Source organism: Pyxicephalus adspersus, chromosome Z, assembly GCF_032062135.1.
Source record: "Pyxicephalus adspersus chromosome Z, UCB_Pads_2.0, whole genome shotgun sequence".
NCBI lineage: Eukaryota > Metazoa > Chordata > Amphibia > Anura > Pyxicephalidae > Pyxicephalus > Pyxicephalus adspersus.
Window position 1 is genome coordinate 88,042,546 of NC_092871.1, and position 25,067 is coordinate 88,067,612.

General features: G+C 42.6%; 1 long non-coding RNA gene across 1 annotated transcript in view; it reads left to right on the plus strand.

Annotated features, from left to right (window-relative positions):
- Positions 1-11,735, plus strand: part of LOC140344110 (uncharacterized) — a 50,250-nt gene extending 38,515 nt beyond the window's left edge. Inside the window, exon 3 of the long non-coding RNA XR_011923490.1 lies at positions 10,804-11,735. This is a non-coding gene — a long non-coding RNA (uncharacterized lncRNA). The remainder of the gene's footprint in view (positions 1-10,803) is intronic.
- Positions 11,736-25,067: the final 13,332 nt, after the last annotated feature.

The following is a 25,067-nucleotide window of genomic DNA, read 5'->3' on the forward strand; positions in this document are numbered from 1 at the left end:
TCCATCCATAGCCATTAGTATAGAGTTGTCCCCATCCATGGCCGTTAATATAGAGTTGCCCCCATCCTTTGCCATTAATATAGAGTTGCCCCCATGCATGGCCATTAATAAAGAGTTGCCCCCATCCATAGCCAATATTATAGAGTTGCCCCCATCCATAGCCATCAATATAGAGTTGCCCCCATCCATAGCCATTAGTATAGAGTTGCCCCATCCATGGCCATTATTATAGAGTTCCCCCCATCCATGGCCATTAATATAAAGTTGCCCCCATCCATAGCCATTAATATAGAGTTGCCCCACATACCAGGGTATCTTCCTCTCTGATTGCAGCACATTCCGCAGAATTCAGAACATGTGATCCACAAATTCTCCATCTTCAGAATCGCTGGCCGGTGACATCAGACACGTGAAGATAAGATGATTTCAGCAACCCAAAGGCCTCGGTAATGATGATGGGAAATCTGCGCACATTGGAGTTTATGTTGGCAGCTATACAAAGCTCTCCGAGATGATTAAACAAATGTAGCAGAGGCCGTATTGGCCCGTCACTTCATCATTTTATTGACTTGATGACAGGCCAAGTGTGAAGATGAGCTGAGAATGTGGAGGAGAACCTTTAATTGGAGCTGGAGAAATGTCAGATAGTCAAGCTCATCAATGGCGACTGCCTTAGTTTTCTGTTGGGACCGGGCAGCGGGCAGTACGGCCGTACATGGGAGAAAAACCACATCAACCTGGGGGGAATATACACACTCCATGCAGATAGCACCCTGACCAAGATTTAAACCTGGGACTTGTACGGCAACAGCACCAACCACTTGGCCACCATGCTCCCTTTGGGGCCACTTTTTCCCTATTGGTATCATTGTTTTCTGATAAAAATGGCAAATACTGCTAATAAAACAAGACGCAATTCAAGAGCACCTGTCATTTTTTCCCATTCATCCACTGATACTCACCTTTCCAGGGGCAGGGTGCTGGCTGGGGTAATAGAGGCCGATGTGTGATGGAAGTTGAGGTTTACTTTACCATTGACTTACCATTACCATTCACTTACTGTAGTAAAGACCAGTCACTGTTCCTCGATCCTTATCCTGCAGGGTTCCTGGTCTTATCTCCACCCCCTTTTTTTATAAAGACCGGTCACTGCTATTCTTTTCTTATGCAGGGTACATGATCTTGTCTCCACCCCCTTTTATGAAAGACCAGTCACTGCTGCTCCCCTTCTTTGTGCAAGGTGCCAGGTCTGATCTCCGCCCCTTCCTCTAATACAGACTGGTCAGTGCTGCTCTCCCTTCCTGTACAGGGTGCCTGGTCTGTTCTCCACCCCTTACTCCAATACAGACCAGCCTCTGCACCTTGTGCCTGGTCTGATCCCCCCCAACCTTCTAATAAAGACTGGTCACTGATGCACCGTTCTTATGTAGGGTGCCTGGTCTTGGCATCACCTTCTTATAATAAAGACTGATCCCAGCTATTCTGTCTTCATGCAGGGTAACTTGTCCAGTCGTGTCCCCTTCTCTAATAAAGGCTGGTCCCTGCGGCTCTCCCTTCTTACGCTGAGTAACTGGTCTTGTCTCCATCCCCTTATAATAAAGACTGGTCACTGCTATTGTTTCCTAATGTAAGGTAAGTTTTCTGATCTCCACCCCCTTCTCTAATAAAGACCGGCCACTGCCGCTCCCTCTTCTTCTGCAGGTTGTCTGGTCTGGTCTCCACCCCCTCCTTTACGTCCCCACAGGCAGCCTGTAGTGGGTGGAGCTCCCGAGCCCCTCCCACAGCTCTGCTGCCTGCACATCTCATCACAGCCCAGTGATAATGTTATTGCAATTCTTCTCCAGATCTCTGGGACATTTCCTGCACACAAAGCACATTGATATCCTTCCACAGATTTAATTCAACTTTTTGAATCTGAATTTTATTTGTTGCAGATTTTTCTATTAGCCGGATGCAGATTTCTATAAAGTTTTCTCCATATTAGAGAAGTGAGACTTGTGATAACTTATGAATGGATAAACCATTGTGATCCGGCATGTTGATCGTCGCTCCTCTGTAATCTGTGCGGCCCACCAAGGTAGTCGGGGTAATTGCTCCAGATGCAGAGAACAAATGTTTTACCATCTCAGTCTCCTTCCCCCCTCCCACCCCACAGGGCCTGGAATAAATCAATGCCATGTCATTTTCCAGACCTAACACGAGAACAGGTGATCAGAAAAACACCAAAGAATGGGGGGGGGGGGGGCAAGAATAAGAAGCTGGGGGGCCAGAGGAGCTGCAGGATAAGCTTCACCTGCTCCCGGGACTTCAGCTTTACAGATCCAGGCGGATGTTATTATTTAAATAACTTCTTGCAGCACATATTTTGCTTTTTCTGCCCCAATGACCTCATAATCAATAGGTCTCTGTTCTTCTTTATGCAATGCAGGCAGATTGTGTCTGGTGGGCGGGACGTGGATGATGTAAGCAGTGGGCTGGCTCTTGGGAGGAGTTATGCAAAAATATGCAAATTATCCGGTGTTACTCAAATTGTAATATAATTTGATGGAGGGAAGTCAGCCTGGAGGAGTGGATGCTTTTAGGCCGGGTATATTTAATGCCCCCATGTTTATTCCCCATTTTTTTTCATCTGTTGTCCCAGCTCAATGCTGCTGATCCCCTGGAGCATCTTTGCAAGGTTGCATAGCATTTCTAGGTGAATGCAAACACCATCAGCCAATCAGAATGCTCACACCATATGATTTTTTCTATTGGATGGAAGTGTCTCCCAGATAGTCCTGTTCCCTAAATCACTAGCCAATAATCATGCAGCCATGTGGACCATCAAGCCACCTCTTTTCCTCCTTTACATATCCTTATTGTACAACGCCAATTTATATGTTGGTGCTTCATAAATAAAAGATATTGATAAGAAAGCTGCAGGCATGCGGAGCATTTTCTCAGTCTTTTCTCCCAGGCTGTGACATTGTAACAAAAGGCTGCTGCAAGGGCTGATTTGTGTCAAACTAGCGGGATTCACATGATTCTATCATCTCCAGGTAGATGGTGACCCTAGATGAAGCCTGAATAAAGATGGCGCCGTAAAGGAAGATATTATCATGGGGAGTTATGTGATCTGGAGACAAGCCCGGGTTTCGCGAGCACTTGGGACTCAATCCCAACAGAAGGAGTAGATGGGTGGCGGAGGAGAACAGGAGCCATACACTAATCAAACGATGGGCCTTGTAATCTCTTGCTAGGGAGGGAAGAGGAGGATCATGGGAGGATTAAACATTGGAAATACATTTCTTTTCTTGGAGCTGAATTCTGACCTTATAATAATGGGATTAAAGAGCTTTCCAAGCGGAAATCAACATTCACATTCTGTGTACAGCAAACTTTCACTTTGTATCACTTAGTCCTCCTATCCTAAGTGACTACCACCACCACATGGTCATCATTTGGTACTACACCCACCGAAAAGACAAACATTCACACCCCTGCCACTTTATTAGGTACACCTCTTTGTTACCTTAAATATCTACTCAACCAATAAATTGGCAGCAATACATTTCGGCATGTAGATATTGTCAAGGGAACCTGATAAAGGTCAAACCGAATCGGGAAGAAAGGTGATATTGAACGTGACATGGTTGTTGGCGCCAAGTGGGCTGGTCTAAGGATTTCAGGATCTGCTGGGATTTTCACCTACATCCATCTCTGGGGTTTATAGAGAATGGTTGGAAAATACCAATTTTCTGGGTGAAAATGCCATTTTGTTGTCAGAGGAAAATAGCCAGGCTGGATCTAGCGAAAGAAAGACAACAGAAATGCAAATACTCCCCCATCTCAGACTGATTTCATGTCAATGACTCAAAAAGCCTCCGCAGTCACCAGATCTCCATCCAATAAACTATTGGGATTCACCCAATGACGTCTTGCATCACATATCCTGAAAGACAGAGGAGGTGCTGTGAGTAGAACGAGCCATGGACCCGCCCCCGAGGGGCATCACTGCAGCACTCTGTGATCACATGGTATTTATGTGCCAATAGCCAGGATCACCCAGTGTCCGGTGCAGGGGTCAAAGAAAGAGAACCCAGCATGGGTCAGAATGACCCATCAACAGGGAAGAATAAAATATAAGGAGGAAAAATCTGGGGGGGAGAGGGTCCTCATGGGAGGGCTGGAGGGTGATAGACTTTTTATTCCATTTTAGATACCCTAGGGCAGTGTTAGAATTTGTATTACTGTGTCCATGTCAATGTCAGTTCCTGTGTGGTCACCAAGTGTGGAAAATAGCAGGGACAATAACAACTAAAGCATTTTTTATAGCAGGAAATAGTCCATTTGTCAGATAATCCCTGCTGCCTTTGTCCTGATTGGGTGGATTCCACTTACTTCCTGTGTTGCCTTTTGGACTATTTTAAAAATTTCATTTTTGTTATCGGAAGTCCCTCAGACAGGAAGAGAGAGAAGTCAGAGAGTGTTCATGTTCATAGAAGTAGAGAGCAGTCTGCTGCTTCTCTTTTCATTGTCCAATCACAGGTTGTGGGCAGTGAAAAGTCCTAGCATTATCCCCTAAATCCCGCCCCCAAGGGGAAACCACCCTTTGCTCCAGTTCGGTAATTCAGAAAAAACTGAAGTTGATGGATCACCCTCATAGATATTTCTAGAAGGTGGTAAGTGTCAGCACAGCGCTCATTGCTCTCATTTCACCAGCTGTGAATTTCCCTTTAATAGTTGAGATCGCATTCCGTATATGGCGGCACTTCTTCCTGCTTTCCACACGTTTGTCGCTCTGCACTAAAGGGTTAAAAACCCCAAACTAATATGATAAGGTCTGAAATTCGGTCATGTGACATTGCTGCTAAAATTGGCCTCCAGTGCACCCCCCTTCAGCAGCTGTGCATTTCCTCCCTGACCTCGGGATCAAATTTGTGTTGCTTTCTATGGGGATCGCCTTTTGCTGCGCATTCCTCGCCATTCCTCCAGGGTGCCCTGCTGTATATGTGAGAAGCCGCTACATACACACAGACCACATCACGACATTTCCAACACATGTTGTGGGGGAGCCGATAATGGCCGGAGTACTTTTATAATGAAGGTGCTATAAAAATGGTGGATTCCTTACCGTTGCCATAAGATTATGTATTACGTGGATATAATCACCAAAATCTCACAGGAGCTGTACCACAGCAACAAGCTAAAATAAACCTGAGGATCCTGCCATACTAAGCTACTTCCTGTTAGGGTGACAACACTCTGTCCTTGACTCTTAATTACGTTGTCACCTGTCATAAAGGATTCCAAGTGGTTAAAGGTTACCTGTCATGATCACAGAAAGTCTGCCCACATTTTCTGGGTCCTCTTCCTGAAAATTCCCCCAAAAAATGAGATGTGTTCCTACCTTACCCAACAGCAGCAAAGTGAGGATGGTGTAACTAATCTTCCAGGAAGACTCATATGAATAGATGCTCTGGTCTATTGCTAGAGTTCCTTGTGGCCGCATAAGAATCTTTTGGAGAAGGAGCGGGTAAGTGGACATTTGTTCTTGTGGAAGGTTTGCTGTGGCAGAGTGACAACGCAATCCAGACAGAGATGGAGTGTTGTCACCCTGTAACAGGAAATGGCCAAAGAACCTTTCACTTTCATGGACAGTCCTTTTTGGTCGCTTGTAGCCTCCATTAAAACCTGTGTGACTAGGCTACAAAGCTCTGCCCCATCCTATAACAGGAAGTAGCTGAACTTTGACCTTGATGGAAGGATCATTTTTAGGGGGATGAGCCTGAAAAAATAAAGCAGAGCTTCCCTTTAAGCAGAAGCAAAGAAATAACACAGCTGAGATCCTCTGCGGTAACGCTCGGTATCTTTTTGTCTTCTCACTTGTTGAACGAAGCCGCGATAACCCCAGCCACAGATCCGTGTAATTAGTTGCGAGTCGCACCAAATCCGCCATAGTTTTCTCTCTAATCCCTTCTTATCTCTGAGAAAAGCTGCTTCATTCCATGATTGACAGGCGGGAGGACGAGGATGAGGAAGCGCAGCTATCAATTAGCATCGTTTAGGAATGCTGATTAGTGATTTGAGCCGTGATTGGGCGTCATTACTGCTTTCATCAAGGCTGAGAGAGACACATCAGACTCGTGTTGGGTGACAGAAAACGGTTTGTACCAAGGAACAAAGAAGAATGGAAAAGAAGCCACAACGAAAAGTCAAGCCGAACCCAAAAATGTATACAAAATTGGCAAAGATCTCCTCATCGTGTCCAACTGTCCTCCTTATTGATCCATCATGGAACCTCTTCCATATAGAGGTCATTTTTATTGACCAATTCCTTCTAAATTTATTTATGGGTCACAGAGCCCCTTCATTTGTGGTTGGAATGCCATCCGTATGGTCAGGTTAAAAAAAAAACTGGCAAAGGTCTGCTCATCATGTCTAATTGTCCTCCTTGGTGGTCCACCATGGAGCCTCTTCCATATGGAGGTCCATTGTCATTGACTGATTCATGTCAGCCTAGGTCAACCTTTCTTCTTATCCAGAAGTAACCCTTGAAAAAACCTTTAGGTCTTCGTGGACCCTTCTAAATTGACTGGAGGCTGTAAGCCCCTTACCTTTGCAGTTGGAGTGCCACCTGTACAGTCAGGTAAAAAAAAAACAATTTGGCAAAGGTCTGCTCATTGTGGCCGATTGTATTCCTTGGTGGTCTACCATGAAGCCTCTTCCATGTGAAGGTCAATTTTTATTGACCAATTCATGTCAGCTTAGGTCAACCTTTCTTCTTATTCCAGAAGAACCCTTGAAATACCATTTAGGTCTTGGTGGACCCTTCTAAATTGATTGATGGCTCAGAGAGCCCACTACATTTGTGGCAAGATTGCCACCTGGATGATCAGGTAAAAAAAAAAAAAAAAAAACCTGACAAAGCTCTGCTTATCATGTCCGATTGTCCTCCTTGGTGGTCCACCATGGATCCTCTTCCATATGGAAGCATACCATTATTGACCGATTCATGTCAGTCCCCTATTGATTCAAGCCCCTTACATTTGTGGTTGGAGTGCCACCTGTATGGTCAGGTAAAAAAAAAAGGAACTGGCAAAGGTCTGCTCATCGTGTCTGATTGTCTTACTTTGTGGTCTACCCCGAAGCCTCTTCCATGTGAAGCTCAATTTGTATTGACCAATACATGTCAGCCTAGGTCAACCCTTCTTCTTATCCCAAAAGAACCCTTGAAATAACCTTCAGGTTTTGGTGGACCTCTAGAAAAAGATGGTTCAGAGAGGCCCTTAAGTTTGTGGTCAAAATGTCACCAATTTGATAAGGTAAAAAAAAAATCTGTCAAAGGTTTGCTCATCATGTCTAATTGTCCTCTTTGGTGGTCCACCATGGAGCATGTTCCATATGGAGGTCTACCGTTATTGACCAATTCATGTCAGCCTAGGTCAGCCTTTCTTGTATTCCCCAAGAAACCCTTGAAATAACCTTTAGGTCTTGGTGGTCTTGGTGGACCCTTCTAAATTGACTAGAGGCTCAAAAAACCCCTTACATTTGTGGTCAGAATGCGACCTGTATGGTCAGGTCAAAAGATAACGGATGTCATGGCTCTAGCTTTGCCAGGTTGGCCTTGAAATCATGGAGCCAATGTCAGATTGGAAGTTGGTCTGCAATGCAAGGAACCATGGAGGAACCTCAAGGTTTCAGGGAACCTTATATGTGATTGGCTGATCCAAGCTGTGAAGGAGCTGCCCCTAAGGAGTACGTTTTTTTAAGATGCCCAGGCTTACATTGCACCTCAGATTGGGCCTGGTTTATTAAAGCTCACCAAGGCTGGACAAGATAGACTACCATAAGTGAACCTGGGTGATCAAGCAAACCTGAAATAGATTTGGTCCAGGATTGAAAACATTTGTCAAATAATGGCAAAGATTTGTAGAAAAAAAACATTCCAATTTTGCTTTATCACCCAGGTTTCCCCATGATAGTCTGTCTTCTCCAATCTTGAAGAGATTTAATAAATCAGGTCCATTTTGTCCCTTAATCATTTAGGGCCAGGAGGAGGAGGAACCTTGATTGAGAATGGCTAGCCTAGGATTTCAAGGACCTGCCCCCCTAAGGGTACATTTTTAGGTTGTTCAAGCTCCTTGAGCATTAAGGGGGTGGCCAAGAAGAAGAGGAACCTTGGCTACATATGGGATTTGGGAAATGTCTGTACAGTGAACTTCCCATATTCCCCTGACAAAAGGCAATGAATGATTCATGCTGTGTTTTTGCCACTTTGCACTGTTTGCCCTCTTTGTTACAAGTCCATGGTGAGTCTCACCAGAACATCTTAGACATAGCCAGCTAGAGCAGTGACATCCTGTACAGAGCTGTGGGAGGGGCCTATCAACTCCACCCATTACAAGTAGCCTAAAGAAAACTACAGGAAGGGGCGGTGTCAAGACCAGTTACCCTGCACAAACAGAAGAAGCAGCAGTGACCGGTCTATATTACAGGAAGAGTGTCACACGAGATGACTGTACAGATCTGGAAGAAATACACAAAGCACCAGAATACCACGATTGGTGTTTATTTAGGAATGAACGCCACCAGGGAAAAAGATACACCAATGGATTTTGTTCTTCCCTTTCTGATTGGTTCCTAAGCATCTTATCAGTTTATAAATTATTACCAATGATTACAAATCTCAGAATTTGACATTTGCAAGCCACGGTTGCTTCCTGAACATTGAACATTCATCGAAGCAGTCGGAGATTCTCCTCCCTGACATGTCGTCTGCAGCCATCTGACAGCCCCAATCAATTCTGTAACCCAAGTCATGCAGGATATTGATAATTCCAAAGGTCATCTTTCTTCTTCTGTTACCTTCTGCTCCCTAAGCTGCGCAGGAACTACACAGCAGATCACAGGGAAGGAAGAAAACCAGAGAATGGCACCACGTTCTGTGCACTATGTGATGCAATTGTTTTAACCATTATACTACCAAAATTCAGAATATTAGATAAATCTTAGTACTGATGATCCTCTGCAATCTCTTTATAGCCACTTTACTGCATGCCCTCCAGAAATGGCTGCATAGTATGGCAGGATCGTGTTTTTTCATGTCATTTTACCATGTACAAGAGTTGGGAAATGATGCGTTTAAACTATGGCTTCCTTTCAAAAACATAATAATTCCTCCCCCATTATTAATTGTATCTCAGGTATTTGTACCATTGGGTCCCCTAATTTCATAAGATTATTCTACAAACCAATAGGTGAAATGCTGAGCCTGTCATGTGACACATATGATATCATTGTGTTGGCAATGTCCCCTCATGGGCGGGGATAATTACTTAGTTTTTCACAGTTGTTGTTTCGTAGAATGAAAAGACGTCTTGTTTAGGCAGTTGAGCTTTATAATAAAAGTCTGTTAATATTATTTATCTTCTAAACATATCTGTCAGTGTTATAGAAAAAAAATGTGGAATGTGATAGGTGGAAATAAATGAGATTCTGATGCATTGCAATAGGCTATGATTAGCCCTTTAGGCCTCACCCACCTGCAGAATACAATGTTACATTTTATTGATATTTTAATCTTCTGAACAGTGATAGATAGAGCATTGTATACATTGTGACCATTGTCATGGGTTTATCATGAGACGCCGCTGCCCCTGATGACCTTTGTCCTCTGCAGACAGCAGATCGATAGGCGCTGTCACTGATGTCTCTGTCTGCAAATACCAGACCTCTGCATACAATTGTGAACAATGGGCAGCAAAAAGGAAAATCTGACAGCCCCATGTCCATTTCCCCTCAAAATACAGCTTGCAGCTCAAAACTCACTTCTTCTCCATAGCTGTCCCCTGTAGTAAACTCTATCTACCACTAGATGTCCTCATTCTTACTGGTCGAATGATGCACAAGGATTTAAAGGTGCACTTCTGGGTCTGGGTCATCACCATAACTGGTAGATTAGTAATACTGGCTCAATACCCAATGTTATCCTAAGATGGTGCCTCTGGTATTCTAGCAAAAATTTCCTCGAACTTCCGATGGTTCCTCAAAATTTCAGCGAACCCGATTTCGGGAAACCATCGGAAGATCGAGGAAATTACAGGAGCATGCACAGGATTCCCTGGGAATCCGCCTGTTTGCGATCCCCAGGGTAGTAGAGGTTAAATAACCTCTATGTGCCAGGGATGGCACACTGTTCTCAATGAATGCACCTACATTGAGAAGATCCCCAGCACTAGAGGTTAATGAACCTCTAGTGCCCAGGGATCGCAGTGGATTCCCAGAATCTTGCAGCTCTGGTAATCCTGTTTGTGATTCCTGGCACTAGAGATCAAATGGGGACAAGTATCCTCATTCAAAACCTCCAATGCTTCCTGATTGGCTGAGGAAAGCTTTCCTCAGCCAATCAGAGAGCACTAGAGGTTTTGAATGAGGAAACTTGTAACCCATTTAACCTTTAGTGCCGCAGATCGCACACTGAACTGATCAATTATTGCAGCCGGCGCTGCATTCATTGATCAGCGCAGCCCTCAATCTTTTTTTTTTTTTTGAAACTCGAGCTTGAATCGACGAATTTACACCGGCCATTCTTGCTTACAATTTCAGTAAGTGAGAATTCCCCGCGAGATCGAGTTTTAAAAACTTGCTCATCCCTAGTTGTGGCTCTCTGATCTCTACTCAATTCCCCGTATTGAAATCTTAACGTGACCATGCTAAATCTACCTTCTATTATCCCTGTGTGTTTTTGCCTTTTTCTATACTTATCTTTTCCATTTATCTTAATGTTGGTTCAATCACTTATTGGGATCCTCTTTGTCATAGGTGAAGGAGCCTCAATGATACAGAGAGAGTGATGATGTCATACATGGCTTGGTGATGTCTCCTCAGGGGCGGGATGATAAATACCAACAAGAATCCACACTTACAGTATGTCCTAATTCAAGCTGGAAGACTGAGGACATCTTGTGGCTGGAGATGTAACAGCAGCAGTGTGATTTTGTTCCACTTTCCTTCAGTTGTAACGGCTCAGTGTTCTCTCTTGACATTCTACAGCTGCTGCCAACTTCCTTCTTTCACATGTGCCACCTTCTTTCCGTTTCAGATGTCCGGCCATTGATGATCTCACTGCACTGGCAAAGAAAATAAAATCACAATAGAGAACGAAACACGCATTTTGGAACAATGTAATCTCCATCTTTAATTATGAACTGAATACCCCCCATGGTTCTCCGCGGCCCCCCTGTTGCTGCTGAGTGTAATGTTATCGGATATTTTCCATTCACTAAATATAAGCCAAGCTGTGAAAATCAACAACAAATCCTGTCATCCAAACATCGGCTTTTCACTTGACACTTGCTACATCTGACTCTCTTTGTCACATGATAAATTCCTCACTCCTCCATAATATTTGGGACTTGGCGGAGACCTTTGACACGGCGCCTTCATTACAGCCCGGTGCCTGAGTGAAAACATTTGTAAACAGATATGGGATTGGTCACAGCTCGGGAACCAGGGAAAAGTTATTAATGGTCGGCAGTCAGCAGGTGCAGCGGGCCAGCGGGTCCTTCAGGATTTGTCAGGGGCCCACACAATGAAAAGCATTATTATCCCATTGCATTCCAAGTAATGAGAGAGGAGCATTAGCCACTCCCGACATCAAACCCGGCCACGGATTGCTTTTCAGCCCATTACTGCTGCCATCTGTTACCATTTGTAACACGTGAATATCCAGGAATGACAAAGCTTTCCTGATAATAAACCTGAACTCTGGGCCCATATAAAGGGCAAAAATTAATGGAGCTGTGTATTCATTACTACATTATTACATGCAGCTTGTAGTCTCAGAGGGAGAAGCAGAACAAAAAGCATACTGATAGGAGGAAAGAGCAGAATGATGGATAGATAAGCTGCTTCTCTTTGTGCTGTCCATTCACAGGCTGCAAGATCTGTAGGTGTTAGTTAACTGTGAGACCAATATAGGATTTTCATTTTTTATGTACCAATATATATTTTTATTTTCAGCCATGTGCAAATTTATAAGCAAAAACATAGTTATATATATATTTTTTTTAAATAAGGACCCTCATCCTGGCCGGTTATCAGAATTTTTAAAAGAATTGACAACCTAGGGAAAAAACATAGACACCTGATATACAGGAGTGCCTAGACACAGGAAGTCACCTGATATACAGCTTTGAGGATACAGAACAGGAGTGCCTAGGCACAAGAAGTCACCTGATATACAGCTATGAGAGTAAAAAACAGAAGTGCCTAGGCACAGGAAGTCACCTGATATACAGCTTTGAGGGTGCAGAACAGGAGTGCCTAGGCACAAGAAGTCAAATGATATACAGCTATGAGAGTAAAAAACAGAAGTGCCTAGGCACAGGAAGTCACCTGATATACAGCTATTAGAATACAGAACAGGAGCGCCTAGACACAGGAAGCCACCTGATATACAGCTATGAGGGTATAGAACAGGAGTGCCTAGGCACAGGAAGTCACCTGATATACAGCTATGAGGATAGAACAGGACTGCCTAGGCACAAGAAGTCACCTGATAAACAGCTATGAGGGTATAGAACAGGACTGCCTAGGCACAAGAAGTCACCTGATATATAGGTATGAAGGTACAGAAAAGAAGTGCCTAGGCACAGGAAGTCACCTGATCTATAGCTATGAGAACACAGAACAGGAGTGCCTGGGCACAGAAAGTCGCCTGATATACAGCTTTGAGGGTGCAGAACAGGAGTGCCTAGGCACAGGAAGTCACCTGCAATTTTTAGGAAGAATCTAAGACAATTGGTGGATTTTTGGGATAGTGTTGAGGCACAATGACATTTTTTTCTCTATAACACAGACAGTTCTGATTTTTTGTCTCCATGTCCGCATTCTCTGTATTTGGTCTGAGCATCCAATGACCTCTGGTCAGGCACGAGTTGGGGTAGCAGAGATCAGAGCCCTGTCATGCTGCATCCTGCCCTGGGGCTGTACCATGGGGGGGTAAAGGGTTACCTTTGAATAGACAAGTGTTTAACATTTGTCCGGTGGCGGGGATCTTCAGAGGAGCGCGGCTCTGGCACATATTAGATTAGATGTTCTCCTGAGCGAGCTGGCGATGGAAATAACAAATATCCTGAAGATTAATCCGCCTTTGCCGTGAAGTGGGTGACATATGAACAGCGCTCTTACCCAAAAGGTGAATTGGAGATAAAGCCTTTGATTTTACGAGCAGTTATTTATCAAAGTGACTTAGTTGCTACACTGCATTACAGTCAAGCTGCGGATTTATTAACGGACACAAAAAAATAAAGAACAAGCCGCAAGTTCTTGCTGGAAGGCTTCTCCGCCATAAATCAAGCGTTGTTTATCCAGTGCAGTTGTTTGCCAGGAAAGATCATTAGCAGCATCTCCTTGCAGCCTCATTGTTCTAAAAAGACCCAAATTTATTATTTATTTTTTTGTAAATGCCAGATTTGGATTTTGCACAAGTTTTATCCGGAGTTTACACAGTTGTGGTGCACCATGCCGCACTTTAATGTGTGTTGTTTTATGGCAGCTCAATGGGTTGCCTAATGCACCAAGAAAGTTCATGTAGCACACAACAATGCACGCCAATGCCGAACTATAGTTGGTAAATGCACCACAACCCACGGTTGTGCAACCATTGACAAAGGCTTTTGGCGTGGTATGAAGAATGATAAGCATTGCAGCCCACCAAAGAGCAAAATGCCAAAGTGCAATGTAGTTAAAGTTGGTAAATGCACCACAACTCATGGTGGTGCATCCACTGATAGAGGATGTAGGGGAGCCATTAGGAATGCACTGCAGTCTGCCAGAGTTCAATCAACAATTAAAGTCAAAAGTTGCCCCATTGCCAAGGGGTATTGGGGTGCCATTAGGGGTGAATGGCACTGCTGTCCAGCAATGTGCAAAATGCCACAGTGCAACCTGAGCTTAAAGTTGATTAATATACTATAAACCATGGTAATGTATCCATTAGCAAAGGGTGTTTGAGTGTCATTAAAAATGAATGGCATTGCAGCACACCAAAGTGCAAAAAGTCAGTAAATACACCACAAACCATGGTAGTGTGTCCATCGGCAAAGGGTTTGCGGTGCCATTAGGATTAAATGGAACCACAGCCCACTAAATTGCAAAATGCCACAGTGCAACCTAAAATTAAAATCAGTAAATGCACCACAACCTATGGTCATGTACCCACTGGAAAAAGGTGTTGGGTGGCATAAGGAAAAAATGGCACTCCAGCCCACCAACGTGCAAAAATGCAACCTGGGCCTAAATTTGGTAATTGCAACCCAACCCATGGTAAAGGATGTTGGGGGGCTATTAGGAAGCACTGCAGCCCGCCAAGGAGCAAAATGCCACAATGCAACCAACAATTAAAGTCAGTGGATGCACCACAACTCATGGTAGTGTGTCCATTGGTAACAGGTATTGGGGTACTATTGGGTGAATGGCACTGCCACACACCAAAATGCAAAATGCCACAATGCAACCTGGGCGTAAACTTGGTAAATGCACCACAACCCATAGTAGCAATTCCATTGGCAAATGGTATTGGGGTGCCAATTAAAAGGAATAGCACCTTAGCCCACTGAAACACAAAAATACCAAGTGCAACCCAAAATTAAAGTCAGTAAATGCACAACCCATGGTAGTGTATTCCAGTTGGATATGATGCGTGTCCATTGACAAGGTGCCTTGGCATGGTATTGGGAATGAACAGTCCCACAGTGCATCAACTTGTAAAATTCCACAGTGAGCCCAGTTTAAAATGTATGTAAACCCTATGGCTAACTTCAGATGAGTGGTGGGAATAGTGGGCAGCTTCTGACACCTCCAACCTTTACGTTGGTTCTGAATGCAGCATCTTTTATACATTTAACAGCAGGCAGTAGTGTCAGTAATCAACTGCACACCATCGCCCCCATCATTCCTTATGGGTGCTAGAGTACATGTAGTGTCCTGACCTTGGGCATGGTTTATAGGCGTGAGGAATCTGCAACCGCACCACAACCCCCCACCCACCTAAATGAATAACATTTCTTTTGCTCTGTGCTCTGTCTATCACCATCAATTGCCATTTTCTTTTGTAATAAAATAGTTTCCTTCAGAATCCCATGTGACAACACAGGAGCACAACAAAGAGAAAAGGACAAAGTGTTGTCACCTTCTAAGTGCCTGAATGAGGACTTCATCGGCAGGATCATTTTTTAATGAAAGCCACAAATTGAAAACAATTACAAATTACTTTTAGATGCCATTGATGTGTTAAACCTTTGGGTTTACATCTTCTCTACCGGAGATATCTGCGCTGTAAGCGGTTAACTTCACCGCATCTGGCAGTCAGCTACAGGAATCCACGAGTTTCTCAGTGGCTGGCTTCAATTTTTTTTGTTTTTGTTTCAAAATGGGGATTGTTTAGTAAAAATGTAAATTAAATTATGTTCCCTAAACGAAGCTGCAGATAGAAATCAAAGAGACTCAGAGAAAACCAGTAAGTTGATCTGTGTCTATTCAAGCGAGAGATCCCAGATCTGACCTGGTCTAGACTTTCCTTCTTGCATTAATTAACCTCCCCAGAGCTCTCCCCCGGCACTCACCGGATTACACCCAACCGCTCGGCTTTTTTCATAGTGAATACAGCAACTATCCAAAAGGAGAAGGCCTAAAAAATGGAAACTTTTTGTGGCTTCTTTTCAGAGCACCTCTTATTGTTTGATCTTTTGAAATGAAATGATTCGATAATGTACGGAATGTGCTTCGAGGGATAAAAATTGAGTTTTAGTGGTTCCTTTGGCATAAAACCCAACATTCCATGAGTAAGAGTCTGAAATGTATACCTGGTGCTGGGACAAGGTCTTCTACAACCCAAAATGAAGATGTCATGGTCCATCCCCCCACTTTCATTAGATGGATGAAGGTTGCACCTCCATGCTGTTTACCAACCATGGTCCATTCATCCTACCTTTCACCAAGATGGATGGTTGGAGGTTGCACCTCCAGGCTGTCTACCAACAATGAAAATGGATTTACAAAATGGGTTAATTGGGGTTGTTGAGGTCCCAATCCCACCTTAAAATTTAAAGGGAATGCAAAAACTTTCTTGGGATCAATAAACTATTCAACCCCACATCCTGTAAGCCCAAGTTAAATTTGTTACATTAGCATTATGCATCATCATGTTGACCTGGGCTTACAATACAATGCTGCAGAGAAGGGTGCTGATTTCATTACTCCTACCCCACCATCTGTAGCATTGAGGACCACCCAATGCTGCCATTGATGAGAAGAGGAAGAAACCCGGGATGTCACATGACTAAATGGAAATAAGGAAGCATGTAAAATAATATTTGAAGAAAATTGTATAGGGATGTAGAAAATTGGTTGGGCACCCTAATTTGACTCAGCTTAGTCATATCACGCTTCCTGTCCTAGGGTGACAACGCTGCTACACCATAGATACAGAACAGAGAGTGTTGTCACCCTAGGACAGAGTGGGATCACCAGGTGAATATGAGAAGAAAAAAAGATGAATAAGAAAACAAATTCAGCCACCACATCTACAGATGGATAAGCTGCACTATATCACAGAAATGGAGATTAAACAAAATAGAACTTCTGGAGAAACATGGAGGAATGCACTTTGCATTTTCTGTATGGTTAGGCTGCAATATATAGCAGTTTTGTCCTTGGATCTAGATAATGTATGACTATTCATAATCAAAATGACAGCCCAGCACTGAAAATAGCACTGGAAATTGGGTTCTCCTATTGTAATTAGCAGGGCACTTGTGAAATTTTGGTGGGAACTTCTCATTGTTTTGGCCAGATCCTCCGTTGTCACTATGAGGAAGCTAAACCAGAGAAGCCAACCTCAAGTGAGAGAAAAAGAGAAGCTGAAGGAGATAAGCAGCACCAGAACATGACAGATCTGTGTTTCTCAATCAGGGTTCCTCCAGATTTTGCTGGGGGTTCCTTGGGCAATGGGCAGTTTGGACCTCTCAGGTCTGTTTAGGTGACCCCAAAGATTTTTTTGGCTATATGTAAGGGTATAAATGCTAGATTGTCTGATGGCAAACCAATAACTTAACACTGCCAACATCCCTAAATGTCCAGTACATGAAAAAGCAATTTGTGTTCATAGGACTTTAAAGGCAGTTCAATGCATATCACAAAGTGACTCAAAAGTAAAAAAAAACAATCTTTTATTGAGTACAATAGAAAAAAAGGTAAGGGTGACATGAAAGCTATTTCAGGGGTCACCCAAATGTCAAAAAAGGTTGAAAAATACTACTGTAGAAGATAAAGAAAGGCCAATTGTTAATGATACACCGTGCACAAAGCAAACCAATGCACACACTTACTGATATCCAAATGCAAAAACTTTATGTTTAGTTTCAGTTTAAGCAGTCTTCAAGATTTCCCATCTTTGGACAGGTACTAAATCCACCCACCACCTCCAATCAGCTCAGTCTATGATGAAATACTGTTCCTTAGTTGATAGAAATGACCCCAAATAGTTACTCGTCGTGTAAGGGATAAGTCATGTCTGAAATACGGCCCTCTAGTTGGTCTTCAGAATTGATTCTGAAGGGCTTTATAAGATCGGGCTTACCAAAAAGTTATTTCTCAGCTCATTGTACGGAGGACTGAATACCCAGACATTACTCAGAAAAGACTTCGTAATATTATAGAGCAAGACAAAAACACAGTCATCCTGGAGGCTTAACATATGTCAAAATGAGTCCTCGGACATATGGCTTCCATTACTGTCCTAAGACATCACAGAGACCTAATAATTGTTAATTCGTTTTTTATGAGTTTGGATTCAAATTCAGGTGTCAGAAACGGGACCAACAATTGTCCTTGTGTGACTTTATATTGGCTTTTCTTATGGAGAAATGTTGTCACTGACCCTCAGCACCAGGTGCCGTTGGCTGCGTATGGTGTATATCATTCAAGGTGGACTCAAACCAATTCATTTTCCATGAATCCTTTGTATGAAAACCAAGATCTACAACAGGCGCCAAACTTAGTGGGCCAAACTGAGAAGACTAAATCTTCAAGGGGCCACATTAGGTCTATGGAGGACCATGACTACTGCCTGGTACAGATGAGCGAGAAAAATGAAAATGTCTTGATTTCACTCATGCTTACTGCTTAGGAATTAACAATGTTGTAAAAATAGCCACTTGAAATATTTAAATCCAAAGATATTGGCAATAAAACATTTCCTACCGAATTTATCTACAACATAATGTAGGAAAGTGTTACTTATAACTGCAGAGCAGTTGGAGGTGTCCAAAACAAGCAAAGGGTATGAGTTGTGCCTTGTCCAAATTTTATAAGTACATTTGTGATAAGGAAGCTGTACAGCCCATCTTCCAAATACAGAGCTCCGGTGCTAAAAATATTCTGTATCTGACACTTCCAGGTGGGTCCAGAATGGCCCAACAGGGGGAACAAGAGAACAGCAGGACCCAACACTCATAGAAGTGTTCAACAGAGCTGGGAAACCTCCAACTTCAGGTAAATAACTTTTGTGCCTCTGAATCCCTTCCACTAATACCTAGCTTTTCTGCACACCTGTGGCCCACAGGCCCACATAGCACAGAATCCCATTCCTGCTGGAGGATTGGGCAGAAGATGACCAATGAGAACTGACCAGACTTGGCTGCCCTTCAGATGGATACGAGAGGGGCAAGGCGGGTGGAGAGTAGTCAGTGGGGGGCAAGAAGGTGGAGTAGGAGGGTTGGACATAAGGAAGGTGCAAAGTGTGCCAATATACAAGGACCCTGGATGCTTCTCAGCCAACAGGGTGCCCCACAAGTGCCTTATATCAGAGGGGTGGGGGGCCCCATATTCTGCACAAGAGTCTAATATTGAGTACATCTACCACCGCTGAGTAATGTTTCCAAAATCCACTAGAGTTGCCATTTTCTACTGCCTGGCACTTACTGTCTACTGTAAGAATGTCATGGGGTACTTCTACTGGTCATTAGATTGTTTAATCTGTGAGATGGTGAAATCTCCCGATTGGTAAGAAAACCTGGATGTGTTGAAATTTGCCTTTCATTGGAATTACCTGCAAGCCATTGGTAATATCTGCATGTGAGGGTATTATCTGCATGCCTTGGGTAATATCTGCATGTGAGGGTATTATCTGCGTGCCTTGGGTATAATCTGCATGTGAGGGTATTATCTGCATGCCTTGGGTAATATGTGCATGTGAGGGTAGGTATTATCTGCATGCCTTGGGTAATATCTGCATGTGAGGGTATTATCTTCCTGCCATTGGCAATGTCTGCATGTGAAGGTAATATCTACCTGCCTTGGGTAATATGTGCATGTGAGGGTATTATCTGCATGCCTTGGGTAATATCTGCATGTGAGGGTATTATCTGCATGCCTTGGGTAAAATGTTCATGTGAGGGAATTATCTGCATGCCCTGGGTAATTTGTGCATGTGAAGGTATTATCTGCATGCCTCGGGTAATATGTGCATGTGAGGGTATTATCTTCCTGCCATTGGCAATGTCTGCATGTGAAGGTAATATCTACCTTCCTTGGGTAATATCTGCATGTGAGGGTATTATCTACATGTAATTGTATTATCTGCACGCTAAAAGTTTGCTGCAGCAGTTGGTGAACGTGCAGGACAGGTGCAACACCTGCCGTTTCTATAGATGATTTCATAAACTATAACTTTTCAGCGGAGGTCCTGCAGGTGGAAATTCATCTCCCCGACTGCTACAAACCAGATTTGTTCATGGCTGAACATCAGTAGTAAACAAAATTATGTAAACATCTTTTAGGGTCTGCTTGTGACATTCCAAGTCAAGGTTCATTTACTTTAAATGATAGCCTCAAACACCACAACCGGTAGAAAACAGATCCAAGCATTCCTTCAAACAATTTTAATGCATAAACATCCTTTGTTGTGAGGATTCTGCACCATGCGTTCCCTTTGGCACCAATGTGTACATAACAGAGACATTACAACTGGGGAAATCTGTATGTTTTATCATTGTCCATACTGAGCAAATCCATGTAAAGGAGATGTAAGCATTGGATGACATTTAGTTTGCTCTGTGCACTGCGTATCATAAACAATTGCCTTTCTTTTCAGTAAGTATCCTTCTTTAATCTTTTGCCCCATCTCAGCTTCTTGGCAACCACTTCCTTTGTACATGCACCCCCAAAGAAGACATTTCTTAGGAGAGGATTCCAAATGGGGACAGCATTGGACCATGCATGTGTAATGCATTGTTGACATGGCCATTTGTTGTGTCCATGTGAAAAGAAAAAAAAGTTGCATGTGAAAAGTTGCCACCTTAACAAGAATGTTGTAATAACAAGAAATAAACAATGCAGAATTGCCAGGAATTATTTATTGAAAGTTGCAGTTTTTTAAATATAGAACATAATTTTTAAAAAGACAACATGAGATTTTAGTGATTACAATGTATCTAAAATCAGAGGAAATACAATACTTTAACCCTGTGAAGTGTTTATGAAGGAAATCCCTATGCCACCCAAATGCTCCATATGGAGCCATGCCATTTGGGAATCAGGCTGGCGGAGCCCTCCAGGCTTTGTATATCCCTAAAGGAGTAAAGCCTGCAGCGAGGTCAGCGGGTAGAAAAATGCATTTGCCCCCCACCGTCCTCGCTGGCTCTCTGTTACCTGAGCCGGTTTCCTGATTCGTGAACATAATTTAATTCTCCTGTGCTGCAAATTACACTTAGCCGGGAAAATCTCTTGAAATCAAGCTTTTAGCAGTGACCCCTCTAAAATGGCCTTTATCAAATCATAGAGTAATGCTTGACTGGTAAATGCATGCAGAACATTGCAGAGCCATCTGAGTAGACCAGATCTGCAGATCATTTCTTCGTCTCAGTTCTATGAGATTTATTATGTCTGATTACTGTATACGAGGACCCCTAACCTCCTCCTGAGCAGTATCAGCCCCCAGGGTTTGTTAGAACTTTATACTTTATTCTACAAACACAGTATCTCCCCTGACCTTACCAGCTCATAAATAAAAAAGTATCAGGCCAAAGTCCCAGGACATTGACCAACTGCTGGTTGACACGACAGTCCTTCTTTTTGCCACACATGGATAAATTAATTTAATAAATGTGGTGCTCTGTGCATTATTACATCTTAAAAGATAAAGTGTATTCTGCTTATATATTGCCTTGCTCTATCAGTTAAACATTTGTAGGTTTATTTCATGCCTTAGATCCGGGGATGTTATTTCTAGGTCTATGTGCTTTTTATGCAATGCAGATATACCATAGCTGGTGGAGAGGATAGACAGGGTACTTTGTTGTTTTTTGGAAGTTATGTACATTGCCCTACAAGCCCAACACCACCACAACCTGCCTGCATTGCATAAATAAACAAGAGACCTAGCAATGAAATTTGCAAAGTATGTAATAAAAATAATTTAATATAATAATAATTGTTTTTAGCCTTAGCCTTTTGCCTTGATACTCTCTCAAAAGTCCCTTAATTAAAGAATGGGTGGGCTGGCTCCTAAGTGGAGTTATGCAAATATAAAAAAAGTGTGTTTGGGTTGAATGTTAGTCTTAAATGGACTTTAATGTTAGTCTTTAGGATTGGGCTTTCATAGGAAAGTTGCATTGGCACACAGACCACCTTAAGAAACATGCACATGATGTTGAGCCTCCATGATTGCAAAAAACTAAAAAAAAAAAAAGAAGAAATGGTCAAGCCAGCCTACTGCAAACCCAGCTAAGACTATGACGGAGGTGCAACTAGGAGTCCTTTTTTCCATGCAACAAGCCAAGCCAAGCCCTTTCCCCCCAAGCCAACTCTCTTTCCCCAGGAACTCTGACGTCATCACATGCAATGCAAAACCAGCAGTCCTGCTTTGTAAGTGAAGCCACCGACAACCTGGTATAACCTGGAGAGCAGATTAAAATATGTGGATAACTCTAGCCAACTATGGTAATTGCTTCAAATAAGAAAAAGAAGTATTAAAAAATGTACCAAACATAAATAATAAGACTATAGATTATTGATCCAGGGAGAATCGAGCGGTCCTGGGGGATCAGGAAATAAGTTTTGGTGTTAAAGTGAATTGGGACATTCTTTATAAGAGTTATTTGCCTTTTCCTGGATTATTTAAAAGTTCTGGTTTCTGTACATACAAGTTTATAAGGTATTTTGTTCCAATCTTTCTGTTAAACTTGACATTTATACAAATTATGGACACTGGTGTTTGCCAAATCATAGCAAAGTAATATATTTATAACATTTCCAAACTACAAACATTGCAGTATGGGAAAAGTTTCCTGCAACAGATAATCATAGCTTGCTTAATTAACTAAACAACTGCCAAATGTGATTTAACCGAAAATAGTCAGGAAGATTTCTCAATCAAGAATGTTTGCAATTAAAAAATGAAAGTTATCTCTAAGGGAAGCAATCCGGGGTTTGCAGCTGGCTTCTCCTTTTTACTGGCTGCAAAAATCAGGGTGATCAGCCGGCAGAGATCATATTGGTGGAAGACCATATGGGTGACGTAAAACCAGTGGCTCATCCATAGGAGCTTATGTTGATCTTGGCTTTGCAATTACTGACTATTAAAAAAGTGCAAGAAATAAAGCAAATGGGGGGGTTAAAGGGATCATAATAAGGACAGGTATGATGCTCATATTTGTGAGGTCAGATCCTGAATATTGGATGAGAGGATCTGGCTCACAATTCTTTTTCCAGGGTTGAAGTGCAGGCTCTGTGCAGGACACTTGAGTTTCTCCTTTGGTGACCCCATGTCTTTATAGAGCTGGCTTTGTACCGGGGCACAGTCATGGGGGAACAGAAAAGGGCTCTCAACAAACTGTGACCACAAGGCTGGAAGAGCACAATTGTCTACAATGTCTTTGTATGATGGAGGATTACCAGGACCCCTCACTGGGGACACCTGATCTCCATAATTTAGGAAGTTGTCCTCCATACATCTGGCCATAAAGGGAAGTGTGATGTGGGATGAGAAGACCTGGCTCACCATTCTAATTCATCCCAAAGGTGTTCAGTAGGATGAGGTCAGGGCTCTGTGCAGGACACTCAAGTTCCTCCACACCAAACTGGTGACCCCATGTCTTTATGGAGCTGGCTTTGTACCCCGGGGCACAGTCATGGGGGAACAGAAACGGATTTTCACCAAACCGTGACCACAAGGCTGGAAAATCTGAGCAGACACGTCTCCTTTTTCTTTTGGGTAACTGACAATGGTAGTAGAGGAATCAAGCCAGGACAGGTCCTCCCCTGGGTGCAAGAAGAACAGATCTAGTCTGTAAATGACTGATAAAAAGTCCCCTAAAGTAAAGTGAAGCCTACAGAAAGCAGGCCCATGAAGCTGAGGAGGTGCCTTTATTGATCCATGGCCATGATCAAACCCTTTAAGCTCAGAAGAATACACACATATATATGAAAGTTCAAGTTTTACCTTATACCAAACATGAAATACCTGTCCTGTTTTTTTTTACTCCTTGTTAAATCTCACTTTGTGCTCTGAGACCTTTGCCTATTCTTTTGAGCATCTTTCATTTTATGCATCCAGGAATCTCCTTAAGGTCATGTAGCCCCCTCATTAATGTCTTGGTGCTACAATATGGGTGGGGATGATATGTTCGTCACCTATTGTGGCCTGCCCACAAGGACCCATTTTTAGAGCAGCTACAAATTCCATTGATTCATCAAAATTGTATTTGATATTTGCCCCAAAGTATGTGATTTATGAGTGTTGTTTAGAACCTCCCCCCAGGCATCCAGGGCTAAGAGATTATTTAGATGAGAATGATGATGGAATAAGAATAATATAACAATAAAGTAAGAATTTCAAAAAGGACTTTTATGAATATGGTAATTTGCATGGGACAGGTGGAGAGAGTGGAATGGATCCTGGAGTTTAACCCTACACCCAACACCGATCCTACTCCATAATAACCCAAATTCATCTCAAAAGTCCCATCATGCAAAGGTTTCTCTTCTGTACCAAATGTACATGCATTCAAAATTTGGCAATAAAATAATCAAAAATATGTTTAGAAATGGAATCTTTAATACATTATAAAGTGTTTGCCAGACAACAGAAAAACTGGGCCTTTTTCTGCCCAATTAAAATAAGGTTTGGAAGAGTTTGGGGGTCATAAGAAAGTCAGAGCTCAAGAAGCACGGCAGTACGATGAAATAGAGCATGATACAAATCAAGGATATCATTAATAATTCCAGCTAACTTATTTATTTCAAATAAATTCTAGAATATGACAGCACGGGTCTCTATGTAGCCCTTCACAAGATGTGAGGTTAGGAATAATTAGAAAAGCTACAAGTGGCCAATAAGCTCGGTCTTGGCTTGTCACGCCCTATTAGAGATTGGTTCAAAGCAGCTAAATCTGTAATGAGTTGATAACTGCTTGTATGCATATAAATTCGTTTGACTCTCATAACCTCAAAGAAAATGTAATCAGCTCATTACTGCTGATTAGCATAATTGTAAATGCTGATTGTGAGCACGAGGAGGTGTTCGTTAATATGTTTTACAGAAGTGACATGACAATAAAATATTCAGTGGAGCAGAGTTTTAGGACTGCAAAGGTTCCTGGATAATGACACAGCTGCCCATTGCCCACCATCCCATTTTATTTATATCCCTATTAAATTTTTAGCTATTACAGAATAATTGCCCACTGGGATCGTTCTCCCACCTGCAGCCATATGGACTCCATGACTACAGTTCCACCATTGGTATTTTCCATTTTCCTTGACACATTCTAGGACTGAGCAGCAAATAATAACAATGTAATGAAGGATAACAATCCATAATCTGTCACATCTGATAAATCAATCTACCAATTTATTCAATATATCTGGTGGTGGAACGTGCAAGAGTCCAGACTCAGCTAATAGACTTGTTGACGTGTCTGTCATTTATTTAGGCATTTGGATAGTTTAGTTCAGATGAGTTCAGCAATGCAAGTTAGTGGTTTCAACAGTAAACAACAAACTTTCAGGGCCCTTCCATACCT